The sequence below is a fragment of the Lycium ferocissimum genome, chromosome 4 (assembly GCF_029784015.1).
Source record: "Lycium ferocissimum isolate CSIRO_LF1 chromosome 4, AGI_CSIRO_Lferr_CH_V1, whole genome shotgun sequence".
In the NCBI taxonomy this organism is placed as follows: domain Eukaryota; kingdom Viridiplantae; phylum Streptophyta; class Magnoliopsida; order Solanales; family Solanaceae; genus Lycium; species Lycium ferocissimum.
In genome coordinates this window covers 64,408,455-64,430,293 of record NC_081345.1, presented here as the reverse complement: position 1 = coordinate 64,430,293, position 21,839 = coordinate 64,408,455, and the positions used below count along the sequence as shown (strand labels likewise).

The window sequence follows — 21,839 nt, the reverse complement described above, 5'->3', positions numbered from 1 at the left end:
CAGAAAATAGAAATCGCGATTTTACTGATTTTATTGCTAATTTTCCATTGCAGAATGTCTAGTTCTGAAGATGATTTTTCTCAGTTTGGTATTTCAGTAGAGGTATATATATATATATCCCATCCTTTCAATTGCTTAATTAAAAATATTCACAATTTGGATATTTATTTTTCTTTTTGTACTTTTCTGCCATGAGTTGATTTCAAATATGGTCACTTAACTAATACGAAAAAGGGCCAAAATTACCCTTGAACTTTGAAAAATAGTTCATTCATACCCTTCGTTATACTTTAGGGCCAATTATATGCACCTTCTGATTGTATCGCATGAGTCAATTATACCCTTCGTCTAACTGACTAGCACGCATCATCCTGCTCTTCAAAATTATTTTACCCTCAAATAATTTTTTACTCACTAAAATAGCTCAATCCGATCCGAATTTTTTTTTTAAAGAAAAATAATACGGATAATTTTTCCAAAAAAAATATAAAATAATTCCGTATTATTTTATTAAAAAAAAAAAAATTCGGCCTTCGGATTGAGTTATTTTAGTGAGTAAAAAATTATTTGAGATAAAATAATTTTGAAGGGCTATGATGATGCCACGTACAAATAAAGCAGACGCAGAATAATCGATAATATACACCCATAGATAAAAGATATAATTGGCCCTAAAGATAACGAAGTGTATGGATGAACTATTTTTTAAAGTTCAGGGGTAATTTTGGCCCTTTTCCGTAACTAATATTCTCTGTGGATCAAAAAGAGTATCCACTTTGCCATTTGCACAACCTTAGTAGGCGTTTGGACATGCGATTTCATCTCATGAGATGAAATCAACTTTTGGACATGCGATTTAATCTCTGAGATGAAATCTCAAATCATCCAAAAAGGCATAATTTGGGATTTGAAATCATGATTTCAAAAAATATAAATGTAAAATTTGACCCATACGTTTATATTTTGTAAAAAAGATCCATAAGTTGGTAGATATATTTACCAATCATGTTTACCAACCGGGAAATGCTTGCTTGGCGTGAAGAGATTGTTTGTACCATGTGGGAGGATTATATTAAAGAAAGAGTTACATTACTATTCATGTTAAATTTTCCTTTTTATTGAACTAAAGTTTGATCAATTGATGTTGTATTTTTTAGAAAGGCCTTCTATTAGCGTATTAATTTTATAATGAGCTATGATTTACTCATTTGGTAAGATTGTATAAGAATTGAAAATTTTTTAATGGTTTTCACAACTTGTGGGGTTTTTATGTTTATAAAAAAACTGCAACTTAAGAAATCCAAATTGCATGTCCAAACATGATTTTATCTCGAGATTTCAGCTCATGAGATGAAATCATGTCCAAACGGCTCCTTAAGATAAAACTACTAACTCCTAGAATAAAATAGTTAATTTTACTAAACTGTCCTGTTCCTAAAGAAATAGGTATTGAAATTTGATCACATAACACTTAATAGGGGCAAATCAGGAAAACTAAGGTTAATTCTTTCTTGATTTGATAAGTGGACACTCTTTTTGATCCAAGAGAAAAAGGCTAAGTGGACACTCTTTCTGATCCGGAGGGAGTAGTTATTATCTCAGAAAGTCACTTTCTTTGTTAAAGAAAATGGAAATCCGTAAAAAAAGGTGACTTTTTGGAATTATACTCTCCGTGTCACAATTTATGTGATACTTTTTGTTTTTCGAGAGTCAAATAAGAAATTTCATTCGTATGCCCTTTAAATATTTTAAATTATTAATTATTGTGATTTGTAGTACTTTTTATGTTGTCCTAAATATGTAAATTATTCTTCAAAAACTTTAAGGATTGTATATTCGAATTCACAGTAAAAATAAAGAAGTTTGACTCTCGAAATTCGAGTTGTATCACATAAATTGGGACACAGAGACTAGCTATTAACTGAGAAAGTCACGTTCTTTGTTAAAGAAAATTGAAATCAAGAAAAAATGTGACTTTTTGGGGTAATAACAGTTAATTGAGTGGCCATGTGAGAAATCGACCCTTACTGTGTTGTAAGTCACCTTTTCTCTAGATTTATATTTTTTTAACAAAGAAAGTTAATTTCTGAGATAATAGCTATTAGTTGAGTGACTATCTGAGAAATCAAACCCTTACTGTGTTGTACAACAGGAAAAAGACAAGCTTGTAGCAGAGGTGATTCGGTATGTATTATTCAAGAGTGAACAGAGTTCAGGGGAGGAGCTAACCCAATTGATCACTGGCAAGAATTATCGTCAAAGAAATCTCCCTGCTTTTGTTATCAATGAGGCGAAATCGAAGCTTTCCTCCATTTTTGGGTTTGAAATGAGGGAACTTCAACGCTCCCGCTCTTCTGCTGCTCAAAACCCTCGCGCATCTCAGCAAGGTTTTTCTTTAAACTATTGTTCTTACTTCATTGAATTGACTACGAGAATTGTTTCTTATGTGACTATTTTAGTTGGATCGCATTATTTAGTTGATGTTAATGTCTTTTTCCCGGATGCTATGTACTGCTTTTCCTATCGCATTATTTCGTTGTTACGGCTTTCCTTATTTCCGTATCCCCTCTTTCAAACTGTTGTGAAATGCTTTACTTGAGCCGAGAGTATATCGGCAACAACCTCTCTATCTCTACGACGTAGGGGTAAGGTCAGCGTAAACCCTACCCTCCCCAGACCCCCCACTTGTGGGATTACACTGGGTATGTTGTTGTTGTGGATTAAGTAATTAAAACTCCGCAAATGTGTCTTGCTGTAGCATGGGCCTTTGCAGCTTCAAACGGGCGCTTGGCTTTTTTTTTTTTTTCAGGGGGAGGGGGATTAGAAAGAGCGTGGTCTTTATTCGCTTCCCTAGATATTTAGGGAGATAAGGTCTTCCTCAATACCGTAGTACAGAATTTTGCTTCTTTTTTTTTTTTCCTTTCTATTTTTAGTTTTAGAGTAGATAGAGAAGATTTGATCCATCCCTGAGCTTCTACTGTGGATGTCATAGGAGGCATTCAGTATTCAAGAATAAAACGGATAGCTTCTTCTTGACTTGCAAAACATAGCCAGGTAAAAGAGGATGGGATGCACTAGGTTAATGGCCAATGTAATAACAGAAACTAATATTAAGTTACTCAAGATGCACCCATCTAGGAAGGGATACATTGGTACCCATGGGTGGGCAGAATAGTCTAGAGAATTCATATAGCGAAACCTCAACTAGTTTAGGACTAAGGTTTAGTTGATTGTTGATTTTACTGAGTAACTAAAATCTTGCATTGTTTGCATGCAGTGTTGAATATTTCTTTAGGTAGTTGATTTAGCTTGCCGTCCTACATTGGTAGGAGTAAGGTTTGCGTACACTCTACCCTCCCCAGGCCCCACGTTGTGGGATTTCACTGGGTTGTTGTTGTAGTTGATTTAGCTTCTTTGTCTATCAAGAAAAAGCAAAAAAAACAAAGGGGAAGAAGAAATCTGTAGGCGTACCATCCAAAAAACCTCTTGCATTCCATCTGAATATCTTTGCGAGTAATTTTAGTTTTCATACAAGTTTTGGAAAAAACTCAAGGAATACAAAAACAACAGCGATCGAAAATTTCGATATGTCTCAGAAGTGGCAAACCAAGAATGTTTGCAAGGCTGATCTTCCATCATCCCGCTCAAAATTGGTTGGTACTGGCAGGCGGAGTGGTCTGCCTCTTTTATGAGCTTTAATTTATGGTTTCACTGGTCAAACGATCTCTGCAAGTGTTTGCAAGGCTGATCTTGAGCTTGCCACCTTGATTTTAGCAACTCTTTTCCACGAGGATCTTTTACTCTGTAGCTCTTTAAACATTTTTGTAATCTTCCTCAAGCTTAAATCTTTCAAAGATTGCTTATTGTGATTGCCAGCAGTGTCTTTGCTTTCTTTAATACAAACCAAGTTTTCCTTGTCATCTGAAACAAGTATCTGCCCTATGCTTGTCGCTGGTGATGAATTTTTAAGTGGTGTCTTGGTTGAAGACTTCTTCAATGGTGTCAAGCAGCTTATTTGAGTGATAAGTTCTGGCTTTGTTGTTGGCAAGGCAGAAGGATTCAGTGCCCCAGTGAAGACTGTTTATGGGGCTGCATTAGGTATCAGAGAAGCCAGGGGCGGAAGAGCATGATCAGCTATCCACAGTATCGTCAGCACGATCAATTAAAGATTGTTCTGTAGGTTCTTCTTCAACAACTTCTATATTAGTGTCTGAAGCTGACTTCCACTAATTTTATCTCGCACTCCGCAGTAGCCTCAGGTGAATACTCCTTTATCAATTTTTAGAAGAAAGATTCCTCTATTTCCAATAGCTTTGCTGGTGTGTCATATTCGGCTAGTCTTCCTGTTCAAGGGCAAGTGAAGGAATTCACATAGTTAAACTAAAAGAATTAGCAGCTTATTCAATTCAATAGGATAAAGAGATTTAGATGCATAAATTTTACTTCATTCAAGACTAAGACAAGATCACTATCAATGACTGTGGATTCTGTGAGCAATTGTGACAACTATCGATTTCTGAACTCTTGACTGATAATCTTTTGTAACACTGCATCAGTTGCAGCATCAACTGATGCTGTCGCTTCATCCAGAACTGGAATGCTGCTTTTCTTTAGCAGCGCTCTTCCAAGACAGAAAAGCTGCCTTTGACCAACACTCCAGTTTAAAAGCTGCCTTTGACCAACACTCCAGTTTTCTCCAATTTCCACTGTGAAACTCACCACATTAGTAGGTTTCACAAGGAAATATGACATTGCTTTCATAAAAATGTTCGAGGCTTAAGATTCTACTTTTTATCAATAAATTTCTAGTCTAACCTGTAGATTCTAGCTTTTGTGGCTATGCACGTATCTATAGTTGGACTGTGATGTATAAGGCAGGTATTTAATAAGTGGTATTCATAATTGAGGCCGCAAAATAGAATTCTTCAGTTTAAGCTGCAGACTGTTTTAGTGTGATTAATCTATTTGGAACCATAGGCTGTGTGTTTTGTTATTTATTTGTGTATTTCCAACACGGACTTTTTCATTATGGACAGTGGCAGCTGATGCAAAGTCATATGTTCTCAGAAGTCAGCTACCCGCAGATGTATACAAGGCATGTGTGGAGGAGGAAAAAAAAAATCACATGGCAATGCTCTTACTTTTGTTGTTACTGGCATTGTTCAGCTTGCTGGAGGCAAAATTAATGAAGGTATATTTGCTATTTTATTTGTACTTGAACATATTCTTCCATTCCTATTTCCTTTACTTCCTAATATTAATGAGAGGAATGAAGCTTAAAATTTCTGCCATCAATGTGTTGAAGAAAATCTTTGGCATCATCTGAGACGGCTGGGATTGTCTGAAACTGATGAAAGCCATTCTGTTCATGGAAACGTCAAACTAGCATTGGAAGCAATTGTTCAACAAAGGTTAGAACCAACAAACCAGAGGAATCCATGTCCATGTCACATAGTTCTGCTTTCTGGTGTTCTGATTTTTGCACATTCACAGATACTTGCACAAAGAGAAAGTTAACGGTCCAGAAGGTAATACAACGTTTTATGAACTTGCTGAGAGGGCACTAGATGGGCCAATTAATGATGGAATGAAAGAGCGTAGAGCAAAGGTATACTTCAGACTTTTGTTGCATCTTATGCTTTTAGAGTTAATTGCTTATATGGTCACTCAGCTTTACGTAATTGGCCATCAAAGTCATCGGTCCTTTTTTTGTCTTCTAAAAGTCACTTTAGCTAATTAGCTTCAATGATCATCTTTACTAGATTGTATTTTTTGGGAAGATTTAGTGACGTAACAAATTTAATTTAAAAAGAAAATAAACTTTTTATTGAATTAGCTAAACAAAATTATTTCAGAATGGTGCTATTATCTCAGAATGGCGCTTTTAGTATGCAATTATCTCTTGAATGGCGCTATTTCAATCTTGTGCAAGGGTAATAAGGGTTAAAGGGAGTTGCATTCACTTTGATTATGAACTGTCAATCATTGTGTTAATAAGCTTTTGCTGCGTCCTTATGGTTCCTGAATTGTTATCGAGTAGATTTATGTGGCTGTAATTTATTTGTTGCAAGAATTTATCGACTAGATTTCTAACGTACCACAATCTTTGCATCAACAAAATATATGCTTTCTTTCTCCCTATTTGGGAAGCTGGGGTGATAATGATAGCAACCAATCCTACAAAGTGTGTAATTTCACATTGATACTTTATGCTTGTTGCAATTTGACAAACTTGCCATTTGGTCAACTCCAAAAATCCAAACGGACTTACTAACTAATCCTTGAACTATTCCCATCGCAGATCGTGAGCAAAGATATTGGTTCGGTGGACGCTGACTAGTTTCTTTACTGGTGACTTGGACTCTTCACAAGTGTTTTTGGCCATGTTTCCTAACTGTATGATATTAGTCTTTGAAGCTGTTAATTTGGTATGATGTTTTAGATTCGTCCGAAGTGCCACTCTTTTTTTTTTTTTTTTTTTTTTTTTTTTTGTCTTTTTTTGTGAAGTACAGCCATTAGTGTATTTAGGCAGCTGAATTGATGTTATTTATCTGATCATCCTTTTTGTCTGGCATACTAATTAATTTCTGTTTATAGAAGTATTAATAGTACAAACCGTCCAGTAAAAATATTGAATTGATCTTCTTTTGGATAATATTTGACAATGCATCACGCATCCATCTTTTAATTTAGTTTCTCTTTCTGAGTAAATATTGTACTGCTTACTTATGTGCTTGAAAAATTAACTGGCAATGCAGATCATGGCCCTCATCCAGTATGATAACTAAGTTGTTTATTGTGGATATCTGCGCGGGCAATTTGCACGATTGTCCTTGTTCGAGGGTGGTCTTTAATTTTTGTCCCTCAAATTGCTGGTCTTTAATTTTTGTCCCGCCACCGCCTGCTTCCAAGAAACTAGAACTTAATAAAAAAAAGTAAAAGACGAGTTTCGTAGTAGAGGTTTGCTTTAAGATAAACTTTGCGAATTGAGCTTTAAGGCAAATGCTGTGCTTAACTTTTTGCACGAATAGGGCTTAATTTTGAGCAAAAATCTAGACCTTAAGGCCGAGGTTTCACGAAAGCTCCCGTCTTCTAATTTTTTTTTTTTTTTTTTTTTTACCGAGCGGGGGTTCGAACTCCAAAACCTCAAAATATTTTCGGCATCTTTTTTTCAAGCGAAGTAAAAATTAAAGACCAGCTAATTTTAAAAGGTACCAGCACTAACGCTTACGGCATCCATGCAAAAATGTACTCTGCCGCTAACAATTAATCATCCGTGTATGATTCGAGCTAATTATACACATTAGACTCAATCCTATATTTTTAGAATGTTTCATAAAAATAACCCCGTAATCAATCCTTGATCAACTCATTCGTAACCCGACACCCGATACGCTACTAAATACCTAAAATCTCATTTGGAGTCCATCTAGATGTTCAAATCCCTAATTTAGTGATTTTTGAGTTTATTCATTAAATTATAATTTAGTCTATTCAATTCATGATCTTGAGATGTTAATGTGTAGGTAATCACATTATAACGTCAAAATAGTGTTACAATCACAAAGGTGAGTTTTAATGTCTCATAAATAATGAAGAATGACTTAAATTTGCGAAATTGGGCTACTTGTACTTTGCATATGTTTACCTTGTGCCACATGCTGCGCGACGGGCACCCAACACACGATCAGCCATGCGCGATGGATGTGTAGCCTACGCGCCAGAGCGCAGCGCTGCAGTTTTCTGCAATGTTCCAACTTGTTCCAAATGTGTCGAAGCCAATCTGAGCCCCTTAGATTTCAATTCAAACCGCCCAGCAAGTCTAAAATAATTCTATTGACTTGTACGAAGGTTCAAAACTTGAAATGGAACGCAAACACTCTAAAAGAGAAGTTCAGTTATTAACAAAAATATTAATACTCTATTACCAGAAAAACACATAGTGCGATCAAAGTCCATTCAATATAGATTAGAGTTGCAAAGGCATGACCATTTTCTACATTTCCCTCATCTATCATGTAGGCCCATTCAACAGTTTATCCCATTATCCAAGATCCACATACTTGGCTTTTTTTTGCGCGGATTGTCCTTCATTTGGGGTGGTCTTTAAGTTTGCCCTTCAAATTGGTAGTCTTTAAGTTTTGCCCCTCAAATTGGTAGTCTTTGATTTTCTTGCATTGTTGCTGTGCAAATTATAAATCGTCTATTACAAGTCTGCGCTTGTTGGGCCTTATGGTTTGCAAATTCTGTACAGTGTGGGTAAATTTAAAATGTAACGTTTAATTTCTTGACAGAAGGGCAAAAATTAAAGACCACCGCCAATCCTGCAAATTGCCCCATATTTGGTCGTACACCCATTCTGAGTACAATGATAGTCATATCCAAGCCCAATTAATAAAAAAAATGAGCCATCAACTAAATCAGCTAGTGTTAAAGTGCATGTTTATTCAATTGATTCGAACATATAGCCAGTCTCCTATGTAGCATTCCAGTTCTCTCGTGATAAGAATTGAAGATAGCAGAAATTAGTGGAGATAGGATTTAGTTTACGACTTACGAGTTATAATTAAAATAAAGGGAAAATAATGCACAAGAATCTTCAATATCTTATTTATTGATTTCATGTGTTATCTTTTATGGATTTTCTATAAAAAGGATCATTTAACTAAAAAAACATTTGTAATGGACTACAAAACAGATTTTCGTTTAGAAACTCTGTCATGGAGTGTCAAAACCTTTTGTAATATTTAGTGTTATTTAACCATTAGAATAGTTTGTTTTTCTTATTTTTTAGGTTATTGATTCACTTATTAGAGACAGTTACTTCTAGTTATTTCTATATCATCAAAGATAAATCTTTTATAATACATTATATCCGGTTCTGTTATTGGTACAAGGAATGGATCTTTCATTTATTAAATTCTTGCTTCTGATTCAAAATTATAATATAACATGTATCCTCCCCTATAAATATTCTCTTATTCTTTTATCTGTATAAAAATGATGCTCTAATATTGTGTACTTTAGTGCATTCTTTTTTGGTGAAAAGAAAGCTTTATTAATCAGCCGACCAAACAGTTACATCATACTCTACTCTGCTATTGAGACTAAGGCATTCCTTCAGCCTCCAATCCTAAGAACAATAAAGAACAAACAAATAATCTATATCTTTATCTATCTATGCTCATAAATTCTCTATCCACCTCTTACTTTGTCTACTTTCCTTCTGAATCCTCTTGCTCTTTTATATAAATCCTGCTTGACTTGCTCAAACACCAGCCGTGGTAGAGGGACACTCATTTTCCAAACTGCTTCGTTTCTTTCCCTCTAGATATTGTATATCAGTGCCACCAACACAGCTGTAATGAAATCTCTACAATTCCTCTCCCTTCTCTACCTTGTCATCCTCCTCCAGATACCTTGGAGTTCTGTGTCTTGAACCCCCATCCCCATCCAATTCGTGATATTGCTCAGACATGTTCTTGAAAACTGACAGCCAAAGAATAAGCATTCACTACTTTCTACTGCACCTCCACATAGGACACAATTGGTATCATCAACAACTTCGATCTTCTGGAATTTTTGTTTTGTTAGTAGTCTGTTGTAAATTGCTAACCAAAAGAGTATTTTTTCCTCCAATAATACCCACTCTGGATGTTGTACTTTCCATCTACTTTCAACCAACCATCCTCTACATATCCTTGCTTATATCTTTCTTTTATACTACATATTTTCCTCCAATACCAACAACAATCAGCAAGAGGAGAATATTGCCACCAGTCCTGATCTTTAAAATACAAGTGATTGACCCATTTCATCCAAAGATTATCTACTTTCTGAGCCACATTCCACCCATATTTTGAAACTGCTGCTTCATTCCAAGTTATACTATATGGCATCCCTAGCCCACCATACTCTTAGGTATACACACCAAGTCCCATGCAACCAATGGAGAGTTTTTAGGCACCTCTTTTCTATCCCATAAAAAATTCCTACAAATAGCTATAATCCTCTTTATTACTTCCTCCGGAAGAATGAAAATACAAGACCAGTAAGAATGCACATTTAGTAGCACAGAGTTTATAAGCTGAACTCTTCCTGCATAAGATAAGTTCCTTGAGCTCTAGGCCGTAACTCTTGTCCCCATTTTGTCTATCAATATTTCACAATCAATTGCAGTAATCTTCCTAGCTGAGACTGGAACCCCCAAATATCTAACTAGTAACTTGCCTTTTTGATATCCAAACGGACAGCACAAAATATCCTCAAAGCATTGAGATTCCATGTTAGCACTGAATATTAGATTTACCTGCATTTGCTTGCAATCCGTAGGTGCTTGAGAATGTTTGCATCCCTCTAAGTAACAACATCACTAATTGATAGCTACCCTTGGAAAAGGGTAACATATCATCAGCAAAGCAGAGATAATTCAACATAATTCAACTTGAGACCTTTGCATTTAGCGTGGAGTTTAAAGCCTGACAGTTCTCCTACTCTATTTTGCACCTTAGTGAGTTATTCCATGCATATGACAAATAACAAAAGGGATATAGGTCCCCTTACCTAAGTCCTCTTCTTTCCCTAATGCTTCCATGTACCCCTCCATTTAGTGTAATACTGTATTGAGTAGTTGTAATACACTACATGACCCACTAGGGAAATTAAATGCTTCCATCATATCCTTCAAAAAATCCCACTCCACTGAATCACATACTTTTTGAAGATCAATCTTAAGAAGGCAAATTTGAGTTGTCTTCTTCCTCCTGTATAGTCTCACCAAGTCCTGAAAAATTAGTATATTTTGCACTATGCTCCTGCCTGCTACAAATTCACTCCGGTTATCTAAGACGATTATTGGGAGAACTAGTTTCATTATGTTGCATAATACCTTTGTGATCACTTTATAAACTGTATTGCAACATGCAATAGGCTTATAATCACTGCTCCTTCAACATGGCTACTCTTTGGTATCAAGGTGATGAGGGTGCTGTTTACCACACTTAACAGTTTGCCAAATCTAAAGAAATCCTACACCGCTTTTTACATCTACTCCCACTGTATCCCAACTGTCTTTATAGAACTGACTCCCATATCCATCTGGCCCAGGAGATTTGTCCCCTTGAATAGTCCATACTACTTTTTTATCTCCTCTGCAGTAACATTTTGTGTCAATGGAGCTCTTTGGTCCTCCTGTAAAATAGGCCCCTGCCTGACCAAGCTAGTACACACATGGTCCCTTCCTCCTTGCCATTGCCCAACAAGTTTGTATAGAACTCAATGAATACTCTAACAAACCCCCCCCCCCCCCCCCTAAAGCTCATTATGTACTTGTCCTTGACTGTGCTTTGTTGTGAACATTCTATTTGTATTCCTCGTAGATTAAGCATGGAGTGAAATAATTTAGTATTGACATCCCCTTATGTAATCACAACACCTTACTCTTTGCCTAAAAAACCGTTCTCTTGCCTTTTTCAGGTCAAACACTCTTGTGTCAACCTCTTTTCTTCACTAACAAGATGTGAAGCAGTTGGATTTTCCTGAAGCTAATCCTGGAATTCTAGTAGTGGTACCATAGCCTGGTCTGCCCTTCTCTCCACATCACTAAACTTTTCTTTGTTAAGCCCCCTCAATACACCATTTTGCTTATTCAGTTTACCAACAAGTTCATACATTTTTATTTCTCTACTATCTGTTTTCCATCCCTCCTGCACCTTCTCTTCATATTCAGGAGCTAGACTCCACCTATTAAAGTATCTAAACATGTATTTTTGCTGACTTACTCCTTCCCAGTTGATGATCCCAGGAGAATGATCATACAGTCCTGCATTCACATAGTGAACCTCGTAGTCTAGTAGTATTGTCATTGAATCACTATTTGTCAGTATTCTGCCAATTCTAATGTACACCCTATCTCTTCTCTCTCCTAGGTTTTGCATGAGATATCAATATCTCCTTGTCTAAACCCTATTTTCATGGCCAGTATGGCCGGCGGCTAGCCTCCTCCAGGGGTTAGTTTGCCTTCATCTAGCCTGTTAGAGAAGGATTTCCCTCAATTAAACCCTACAAAGGACCACAATGCCCAAACATCTACTAACCATGTTGCGTCATCTACAAACTACACAAATATGGTTAAACCCTCTACGAACATGCAGATCAAGAATGTAATACCAATTCCCATAAAGAAGGTTACTTTCATTAATGGTCTTTCAATGATTGCATGGATAGAAGCAGAAATTTAACATATGACTGTGCTTGAAATTTTGCAATATGCAGTGGCCGACAAGTTTTCATATGGGTGGCCAACATTAGAGGATCTCAGGGAGACAATTCCGGATCAATGTGGAATGAAAGGTGAGTGTAAAATCAGTTTTTTCGTCATCGCCATGTGTTGATATGACTCTCACTATATGAGGATTTTATTAACCTAACTTCACGTGGAGTGTACTACATTACGGCTAGGGATGGTTATACTTATCAAATGAGGCCATTAATATATGATTCTCTCTTTAAGATTGATGAAGAAACGTCCCAAGTCATGGCTTGGATCTTATTTCCAGATTTAGTCCCTACATTCTATGTTAAGGAATCTTTATTTTCCTTAGCATCTGCGGTGGGCAAGCCAATGCAATTGGATATGGCGACAATACATAAAACCAGGCCTAGTTGTGTAAAGGTTAAGGTATTGGTGGATCTATTATCGGATCTACCAAAATCTATAAATATGGATATTATTGATGGGGGAACAGGCGGTGTAAGAACTGATTTAGTGAAGGTTAGGTATGATTATTTTCCTAAGTATTGTAAAGAGTGTAAACTGCAAGGGCATAATGAAATGGAGTGTCGAGTATTGCATCCGGAGTTAATTCCAGTCAATGAGGATATGCAACAGGATGTTCCTAGTACTTTGGACCCTAAACAGAAGGATATTAATGCACAAGTTGACAGTCAGGAAAAAGGAAAGAATCAAGAGAATGGTAAACAACTACATAAATCTGAGGTTGTTAAACCTTAGGAGCAAAAGATGAAGGCAAAAGATGAAGGAAAACAATAGATATAGGAATTATCACAACTTTGCCAGAATGATCAAGTGGGAGGTTTATTGGCAATTCGGGGAATTTCAAGGCAATTAAGGATAATAGAGTATTCCTTAAATAGGGTATTGACCAAAATGGAGGAGTTGATAATGTTACACCTTGGGAAAATTTCGGGTCGTTGCATTATGAGTAAACTAGCGCAAGCCTAAAGGGAATGGGAAGCCCTTATAAGGTTAAGGATGTTATCTAACAATTCCAAGTATGTGCCTTAAGGTTTCAGAGTAATATGTAGCGATGGAAGTAAGTTCGTTGGAGAATTGGAGTTTGAGTCATGTTTTGGGAAGGTTTCATATCATTTGAGTTATATATTGCTTAGCATTGCCTTGAGGGGATAGATATAGGTCCCCTTAGATGGTTAATGAATTTTTATATAACTGCCAAGAAGGTTCCGTAAGGATTGGAGGTCAAGCGAATCGAAAAGAACGTGATTTCGCGGAACCGGAGAAGTTGGGGCAGTATGCGGTCGCATACTGAGTATGCAGGGCCCCATACTGGACACAAACTCTTTTGGGTGAGCTTTCTGCCCAAAATCATCCCCAAGTGGTGGAGGGAGTATGCGGCCGCATACTCACCCCATACTTGAGCGGGGGGCGATTTTGCCACCTTTTTAAATCCCAAGAGACCTCATTTTCATTCCAACTTTACACAATTATTTCCCCACACTTCTAGAGAGTTCTTGAGAGTTCTTAAAGGTTCCATAACACTCCAAACCTTTCCATATCATCAAGAGAGAATATCAACATCAAAACCCAAATAGAATCCATGGAAGGTGATTGTTCTAGCTTGTCTTCAAAGTTGTGATAACGTTGGTCTTGAGAGGAGTTGGGGAAGGTGAAGTTCTTCTATAATAAGGTCTGATCTTCCTATTATTTACATGATTGAGTTGATATCAAGGTTTAGTAACTCTTGGAAAGGAAAAGAATTAAAGTGGAGAAGTTATAAAGTGTTGAAGTGAAGAAGATGACTATGAGATGAACTTGAAAAGGGGATTTTGGGTAAACTTGAGATTTAATTGAGTGTAAATTATTGAATATGGTAATGTAAATGTTATTATTGTTGTTGGGAGTTGATTTGTGATTTTTTGGAAGTTGACAAAATAGGGGAAATGCTGCCCAAATTTTGTTAGTTTGTTAATTGCACTAGTTTAAACTTAGAAGTGTTTTCAAGACTTAACCTTAGTGCGAATCCTCTTGAATGTATATTTTTTGGACCTTAGAGGAGAACGTTAAATAGTTAAGAAGATGAAAAGTTATGTAAGGCTAACCTTCTTTCTAAAGGGATGATTTCCTTAGTTTTAGCCTATACGTGATATCCACAATATTCCTACTCCTAGAAATGCTATAAGCTCATTATTCTCGAGATTCTCTTGATATTGTTGACAATGTTATTTGTGATGATAATGATAATGATTATGATGATGATTTCAATTCTAGAGATGCCATCTAAGATATAAGCAATGTCCTATTCCTAGAGATGTTAGAAGTTCATGACTTTCAATATTCTTGAAATACTTTTGGTAAAAGGTCCTCATAGCGATAATGATAATGATGATGATAATAGTGAAGATGATAAAGATGATGATGATGATGGTGATTCAATAATAGAAATTGGGGGTTTACCGACTTTATGTCACCCTGATAGAGTTGTAATGTTTCTCTCGAATTCTTATGTACGTCATATATGTATGTAGCTATGTTGTGACGCCGAGCTTATATGGCCGGGTATGATATCTATTGCGTGCACACCACTGCAGTTGGGTACGAACAACACCGAGCCTTGTTATGGCCGGGTATGGATGACACCGAACCTACATGGTTGGGTATGGTACCATTTTATGTACATGTATGAAATGTCTTCTTTAGAAAAGGATGAGTAAGCACGATGAACGTCTTAAGAAGTATTATGAGGTATAAATGATTTATTCACCTTATGTTATTATTCTTACTTATATTATGCTACTATTCATACCTTACATACTCAGTACATTGTTCGTACTGACGTCCTTTTATTTGTGGACACTGCGTTCATGCCCGCAGGTAGACAGGGAGACAGATTCGACCCTTAGGCTGCTTCCTCAGAGATTGCCTAGAAGAGCTCCATTTGATCCGGAGTTGCTGTAGTTGGTACTATTCTTTTGGTGTACATAGATGGGCATGGCGGGGTCCTGTCCCGTCTTTATGATTTTATGTAGTCTTCGTAGAGGCTCGTAGATAGTTGTGTATAGCTACATATCTCAGCCTTGTAGGCTCATATTTTGTATATCATTTTGATAGCCTTGTCGTCTTGTGTATATATGGGTATAGATAACGATGTTTATGCGAAGGTGCTAGTCCGATGAAATTTGTATTATTGATGCATGGTGACTATGAGTTAGCCATGTGGCTCACCTAGATATGATTATGAAAGTACGATGATAGGTGCTCGGCAGGTTAGCTCCGGGTGCCCGCTGGCGGTCCTCCGGTCGGGTCGTGACAAAAGTTGTATCGCAGCGCTTCATCCTGGGGGGCGTGTCTCACAGCCGTGTCCGCAGTCTTGTTTATGGGTGCGAAGCGCACCACACTTATAAACAGGAGGCGCGGCATTTAGGAATGAATGACCTTCTTCTTCATCATAGATTGTGCGGTAGAGCCGATACAAGAGTTTTACTTTTTCTTACCGTATGTTATGTTTTTCAAAGAATGCGCGCAAAAGCTCGAAAAGCTGCTGAAGAAATTTCAAAAGTAGAGAGACAAGCAAGGTGAGGAAGGCGGACTGAGAGGGTACCACCAACATATATAGAGGAGGGCGAGTCCCATAATGAGGTTCTATCTCGGTCCACTCACTCACCGCTTGCTTCAGAGAGAAGGGGTTCTCACGCTCCAAAATTTAATACCTCCAAGCATTCTCCACCCGACCCCTCAAGCCAAGAGGTGAAAGAGGCTATCTATTTGTTGACTCGCTAGTCGCCGCCGAGCTCCGCCTGCAAGGCACGAGTCATGGTGATGGGAGTTTATCGCCGCCGCAGCCCGTGATTTTATCAGTTTGAATCCTCCAAAATTCTTTGGCTCAAAATCGGATGAAGACCCGCAGGGCTTTATAGATGGAATGTTGAGAACATTACGGGTAATACATGCTTCAGATGTTGAGTCGATAGAGTTGGCTTCCTATAGATTACGCGATGTTGCGATTAATTGGTATACTATTTGGATATCTTCTAGAGGAGTCAATGCACCTCCACCGGTATGACAAGAGTTTGTAGATGCTTTTCTCCAACACTATTTGCTGCCAGAGGTGCGATGGGCCAGAGCTGACAGGTTCTTGAATCTTAGATAGGGAAGTATGAGTGCTCTAGAGTATAGCCTCCGTTTTAATTCTCTGGCCAGGTATGCTTCGGCCATGGTAGCTGATATGGGAGATCGTGTTCATCGATTTGTGAATGGTTTAGGGCCACATTTGATGGATAAGTGCTTGACAGCCTCACTTCAGGAAGGAATGGATATTTCTCGCATTCAGGCCTATGCCCAGAATCTAGAAGAACGACAACAGCAATAAAGGAATGAGCGTGAGCATGATAGGGGTTATAGTAAAAGGGCTAGATTCTCGGCTTTGGCTAGTGAGTTTAGAGAAGGGTAGAAGCAGCAGTATTCTAGGCACTCAGGACATTCAGCGACTAGTGCACCACCACGATTTGCAAGCCAGAGATTTGATAGACCTATTCACCCCGAGATCGATCGAGTTTCGCAGCTTTGGGTTCTCGAAAGCCGTACGAGACCACCCCACCCCGACGTACCCGGTAAGCTACATCGGGGGGGCAAAGTCGATTAGGTTCGGACAAGTTTGCCTCGCTGCAGCACCGGCCATCACGCGTGATCGCTCCAGATAGGGGTAGGTTCAGGCCCACGATTAACAGCTGGTTCTTCATCATCTATATGCCCTCCGGGGCAAGGCTCGCCGCACACCGCCTGGGTCGAGAGAGGTAGAGGAGGAGCACCCGATTCTAGTGGTCCTCAGCACCATATTTATGCTCTGGCAGGGCGACAGGATCTTGAGTCCTCCCCCAATGTTGTCATAGGTATATTATCGGTGTCTTCTTATGATGTATATGCATTGATTGATCCAGATTCTACATTGTCATATATTACTCCTTATATTGCTGATCGTATTGGGGTGAAACCTGAGCCAATTAAGCCTTTTGAAGTGTCTACGCCCATCGGTGACCCGTACATAACTAGTCGGCATATAGAAATTGTGTGGTTGTGATTTGTGACCATCATACTATGGTCGACCTACATGAGTTGAAAATGGTAGATTTTGATGTTATTGTGGGTATGGATTGGTTGGCTTCTTGCTATGCCAATGTTGATTGTAGAACTAAAATAGTTCGTTTTCAGTTTTTGGGAGAACCAGTTTTAAAATGGAAGGAAAATACGGCGTCTCCGAGAGGTAGGTTTATTTCCTATCTCAAGGCAAGAAAGATGATTGCTAAAGGCTGTATTTATCACTTAGTCCGCGTTCATGATATAGAAGCAAAATCGCTGACTCTCCAATCTGTCCCTATGGTGAATGAGTTTCCAGATGTATTCCGGATGAGCTTCCAGGCTTTTCTGCCAGAGCGAGAGATTGATTTTGCTATTGATGTGCTACCGGATACTAAACCCATATCTATTCCTCTTTATAGAATGGCTCCTGCAGAGTTGAAAGAGTTGAAGGAGCAATTGAAGGATATGCTTGAGAAAGGTTTTATTAGACCTATTTCGTTGCCGTGGGGAGCACCTGTATTGTTTGTAAGAAAGAAAGATGGCTCCTTACGAATGTGCATTGATTACAAACAACTGAATAAGGTGACGATCAAGAATAAATATCGGCTCCCAAGAATCGATGATTTATTTGATCAGTTGCAGGGTGCCAAATGGTTCTCAAAAATAGACTTGAGATGTACCACCAAAGTAGAGTTAGGAGAAGGATAATCCTAAGACTCGCCTTCGTAACCAGATACGGTCATTTCGAGTTTCGAGTAATGTCGTTCGGATTGACTAATGCACTGACAGTGTTCATGGATTTGATGAACAATGTGCTCAGGCCTTTTCTAGACTTGTTTGTGATTGTGTTTATCGACGATATCTTGGTATACTCAATCTCAGAGCATGCAGATAATTTATGTACCATCCTTAAAGTTCTTCAGGCTCGGGAGCTATATGCAAAATTTTCAAAATGTGAGTTCTGGTTAAATTCTGTGACCTTTTTGGGGAATATTATTTCAAATCGATCGTATTCGGTGGGATACCCGTAAGATTGAAGTCGCGAAGACTTTTGGGCAAGCCTACAACACCTTCGGAGGTTCGTAGTTTTCTGCTTCGTTTAAGGTGTTATTACATTTATAGAAGGATTTTCTTCTATTTCTTCACCATTAACTAAACTGACTCAAAAATCAGCTAAGTTTCACTGGACAGATGCTTGTGAGCGCAATTTTCAGAAGTTGAAGGATAGATTGACTTCGGCCCTGGTCCTGACACTTCCCCAAGGGTTGGAGGGCTATGTTGTCTATTGTGATGATTCAGGAGTAGGGTTGGGTTGTGTGTTAATGCAGCACGGTAAACTTATTTCTTATGCTTCAAGGCAGTTGCAAAAACACGAGAAAAACTATCCAACCCATGATCTTGAGTCAGCTGCGGTGATTCATGCATTGAAGATATGGAGACATTATTTGTATGGTGTTCACGTTGATATTTATACAGATCACAAGAGTCTCCAGTATATTTTCAAGAAGAAAGAGTTGAATTTACGGCAAAGGCGATAGTTGGAGTTGTTGAAAGATTATGATGTTAGCATTCTATATCATCCCGAAGGCGAACGTCGTGGTTCGATGCCCTTAGCCATAGATCTACGGGAAGCTTATGTGATGTTCGACCGCAGGTTAGAGAGTTAGGCTCGTGAGGTTCAACAATTATCTAGCCTAGGAGTTCGGGTAATGGACTCGGAAATACGGGAGTTTCCATTCGAATTCAGTCAAGCCATCATTGTGGCGAGGTGAAAGAACACCAGTATGAGGATCCCATATTAGTTCATTACAGAAATACACTCCCTCAGAAGAAGAAGTCATCCTTTAAGATTTCTGCAGACGGAGTTCTCAGATGTCGAGGCAGATTGTGTGTTCCGGATGTTACAGGATTACGTCACCAGATTTTGGAGGAAGCCCATTGTTTCCGTTATTCTGTTTATCCGGGAACGACGAAAATGTCCCATGATCTTAAATCCATATATTGGTGGGACGGAATAAAGAAAGACATAGCAGAATTCGTGGCTTAATGTCCTAACTGTCAGCAGGTGAAGATTGAGCATCAAAAACCCGGTGGATTATTGCAAGCTATAGAAATTCTGACTTAGAAATGGATGGAAAATGATTAATATGGATTTTATCGCAGGTTTACCTCGTTCTCAGCGTAAGTATGATTCTATATGGGTAATTGTGGATAGACTTATGAAGTCAGCTCATTTTCTACCCGTCAGAACTACGTACGCAGCTGAAGATTATGCAAAGCTTTATATCAAAGAGATAGTACGACTCCATGGTATTCAGTATCTATTATTTTTGATAGAGAAACTCAGTTCACAGCTAATTTCAGGAAGTCCTTCCAAGAAAGTTTGGGGGCTCAAGTGAGTCTTAGTATAACATTTCATTCACAGACTGATGGACAAGCTGAGCGAACCATTCAGACTCTTGAGGATATGTTATGGGCATGTGTGTTAGATTTTGGAGGTAGTTGGGACGATCACTTACCGCTTATAGAGTTTGCATATAACAATAACTATCATTCCAGCATCCAAATGGCCCCGTATGAGGCTTTATATGGGTGCAAGTGCAAATCACCAATTGGGTGGTTTGAAGTAGGAGAAGCTAAGCTAATAGGGCCAGACTTGATCCAGCAAGCCATGGAAAAGGTCAAGCTTATTCAGGATCAATTATTAACAGTTCGGAGTCGTTAGAAATCTTATGCAGATAATCGCTGATGAGGCTTAGAGTTCTAAGTGAATGACTGGATATTCTTGAAAGTGTCGCCGATGAAAGGCGCCATGAGATTTGGAAAAAAGGGCAAGCTTAGCCCTCGGTATATTGGTCCTTACAAGATTATACGCAAGATAGGCCAGGTGACTTATGAGTTAGATCTACCATCGGACTTGGAATCAGTTCACCCAGTTTTCTATGTATCGATGCTTCATAAATGCATTGGAGATTCTTCTAGAATTATACTTGTAGATGATGTCCAAGTCACCGAGCAACTATCCTACGAAGAAGTTCCCATTGCTATTCTAGATAGACAAGTTCGGAGACTCAGAACCAAAGATGTAGCTTCAGTTAAAGTTTACTGGAGAAACAATAATAGGGAAGAAATGACTTGGGAAGCTGAAGAAGATTTGAAATTAAGGTATCCACATATATTTCCACCCCCAGAAGAGATTCAGACAGAGGCACCATTGTCCTCAGGTATGTAATACTCTCTTTTGATGATTTCTTGGTCGTGTGTGGCCATTATCGTTGTTATTGTTGTAGCCCTGTGAGGCATTGTATATTTTCAGTTGCTGTGACAAGATGGTAGTGACATGTTACAGGGGTAACTCTGGCGAAATTTTTATAGAATTCTTAAGAGCTTAACATTCGAGGACGAATGTTCCTAAGGGGGGAGGAATGTTACACCTTGAGAAAATTTTGTGTCGTTGCATTATGAGTAAACTAGCGCAAGACTAAAGGGCATGGGAAGCCCTTATAAGGTTAGGATGTTATCTAACAATTCCAAGTATGTGCCTTAAGGTTTCAGAGTCATATGTAGCGATGGAAGTAAGTTCGTTGGAGAATTGGAGTTTGAGTCATGTTTTGGGAAGGTTTCATATCATTTGAGTTATATATTGCTTAGCATTGCCTTGAGGGGAGAGATATAAGGCCCCTTAGATGGTTAATGAAATTTTATATAAGTGCCAAGAAGGTTCCACAAGGATTGGAGGTCAAACGAATCGAAAAGAAAGTGATTTCGTGGAACCTGACAAGTTGGGGCAGTATGCGGCCCAGCATACTCAGTATGCGACCGCATACTGGACACAAACTCCCCAATTTGGGTGAACTTTCTTCCCAACATCATCTGAGTATGCGGTCGCATACTCACCGCACACTTGAGCGGGGGGGTGATTTTGCCACCTTTTTAAATCCCAAGAGACCTCATTTTCATTCCAACTTTCCACAATTATTTCCCCACGCTTCTAGAGAATTCTTGAGTGTTCTTGAAGGTTCCATAACACTCCAAACCTGTTACACCCCGTATCTTCGAAGAAACACTTATCAAATTTGAAACATAAGTAGGTTGAGTTATGGTTAAGTAAAACCACTTTGGAATATAAGGAGCAAGAATTATTAAGTATATTTAATGAGTGAAGGATGTGTATAAGGTATACCGGAAGGTTTTATAATGAAATGAGTGGAAGAAATGGAATAGTATGACTTTGGAGAAAGGATGGGTCAAGTTTTGTGTGAAAATTTTGGTCCAACTTGGGAGACGAATATCTCTTAGCATATGAAGTGTTTTGAAGTGAAACAAAAGCCTAAAAAGTTCATTGAGTCTATTTTCCAACGCATCAAACCGCTCGTCGATAGGACTTCGGAGTAGAGAATTATGGACGTTACAAGTTCGGCTGACAAAGCAGAAACGCGTGCTACAGTACTGCCACAGTAACAGACTTGCTACAGTAAATTGCTACAGTGACCCCCCACCCGAATTT

The 21,839-nt window shown here is 38.3% G+C and overlaps 1 pseudogene; it reads left to right on the top strand.

The window, feature by feature from the left end:
• The first annotated feature begins 54 nt into the window (after positions 1-54).
• On the top strand, positions 55-6,640 carry LOC132054266 (uncharacterized; annotated as a pseudogene).
• The last annotated feature ends 15,199 nt before the right edge of the window (positions 6,641-21,839 follow it).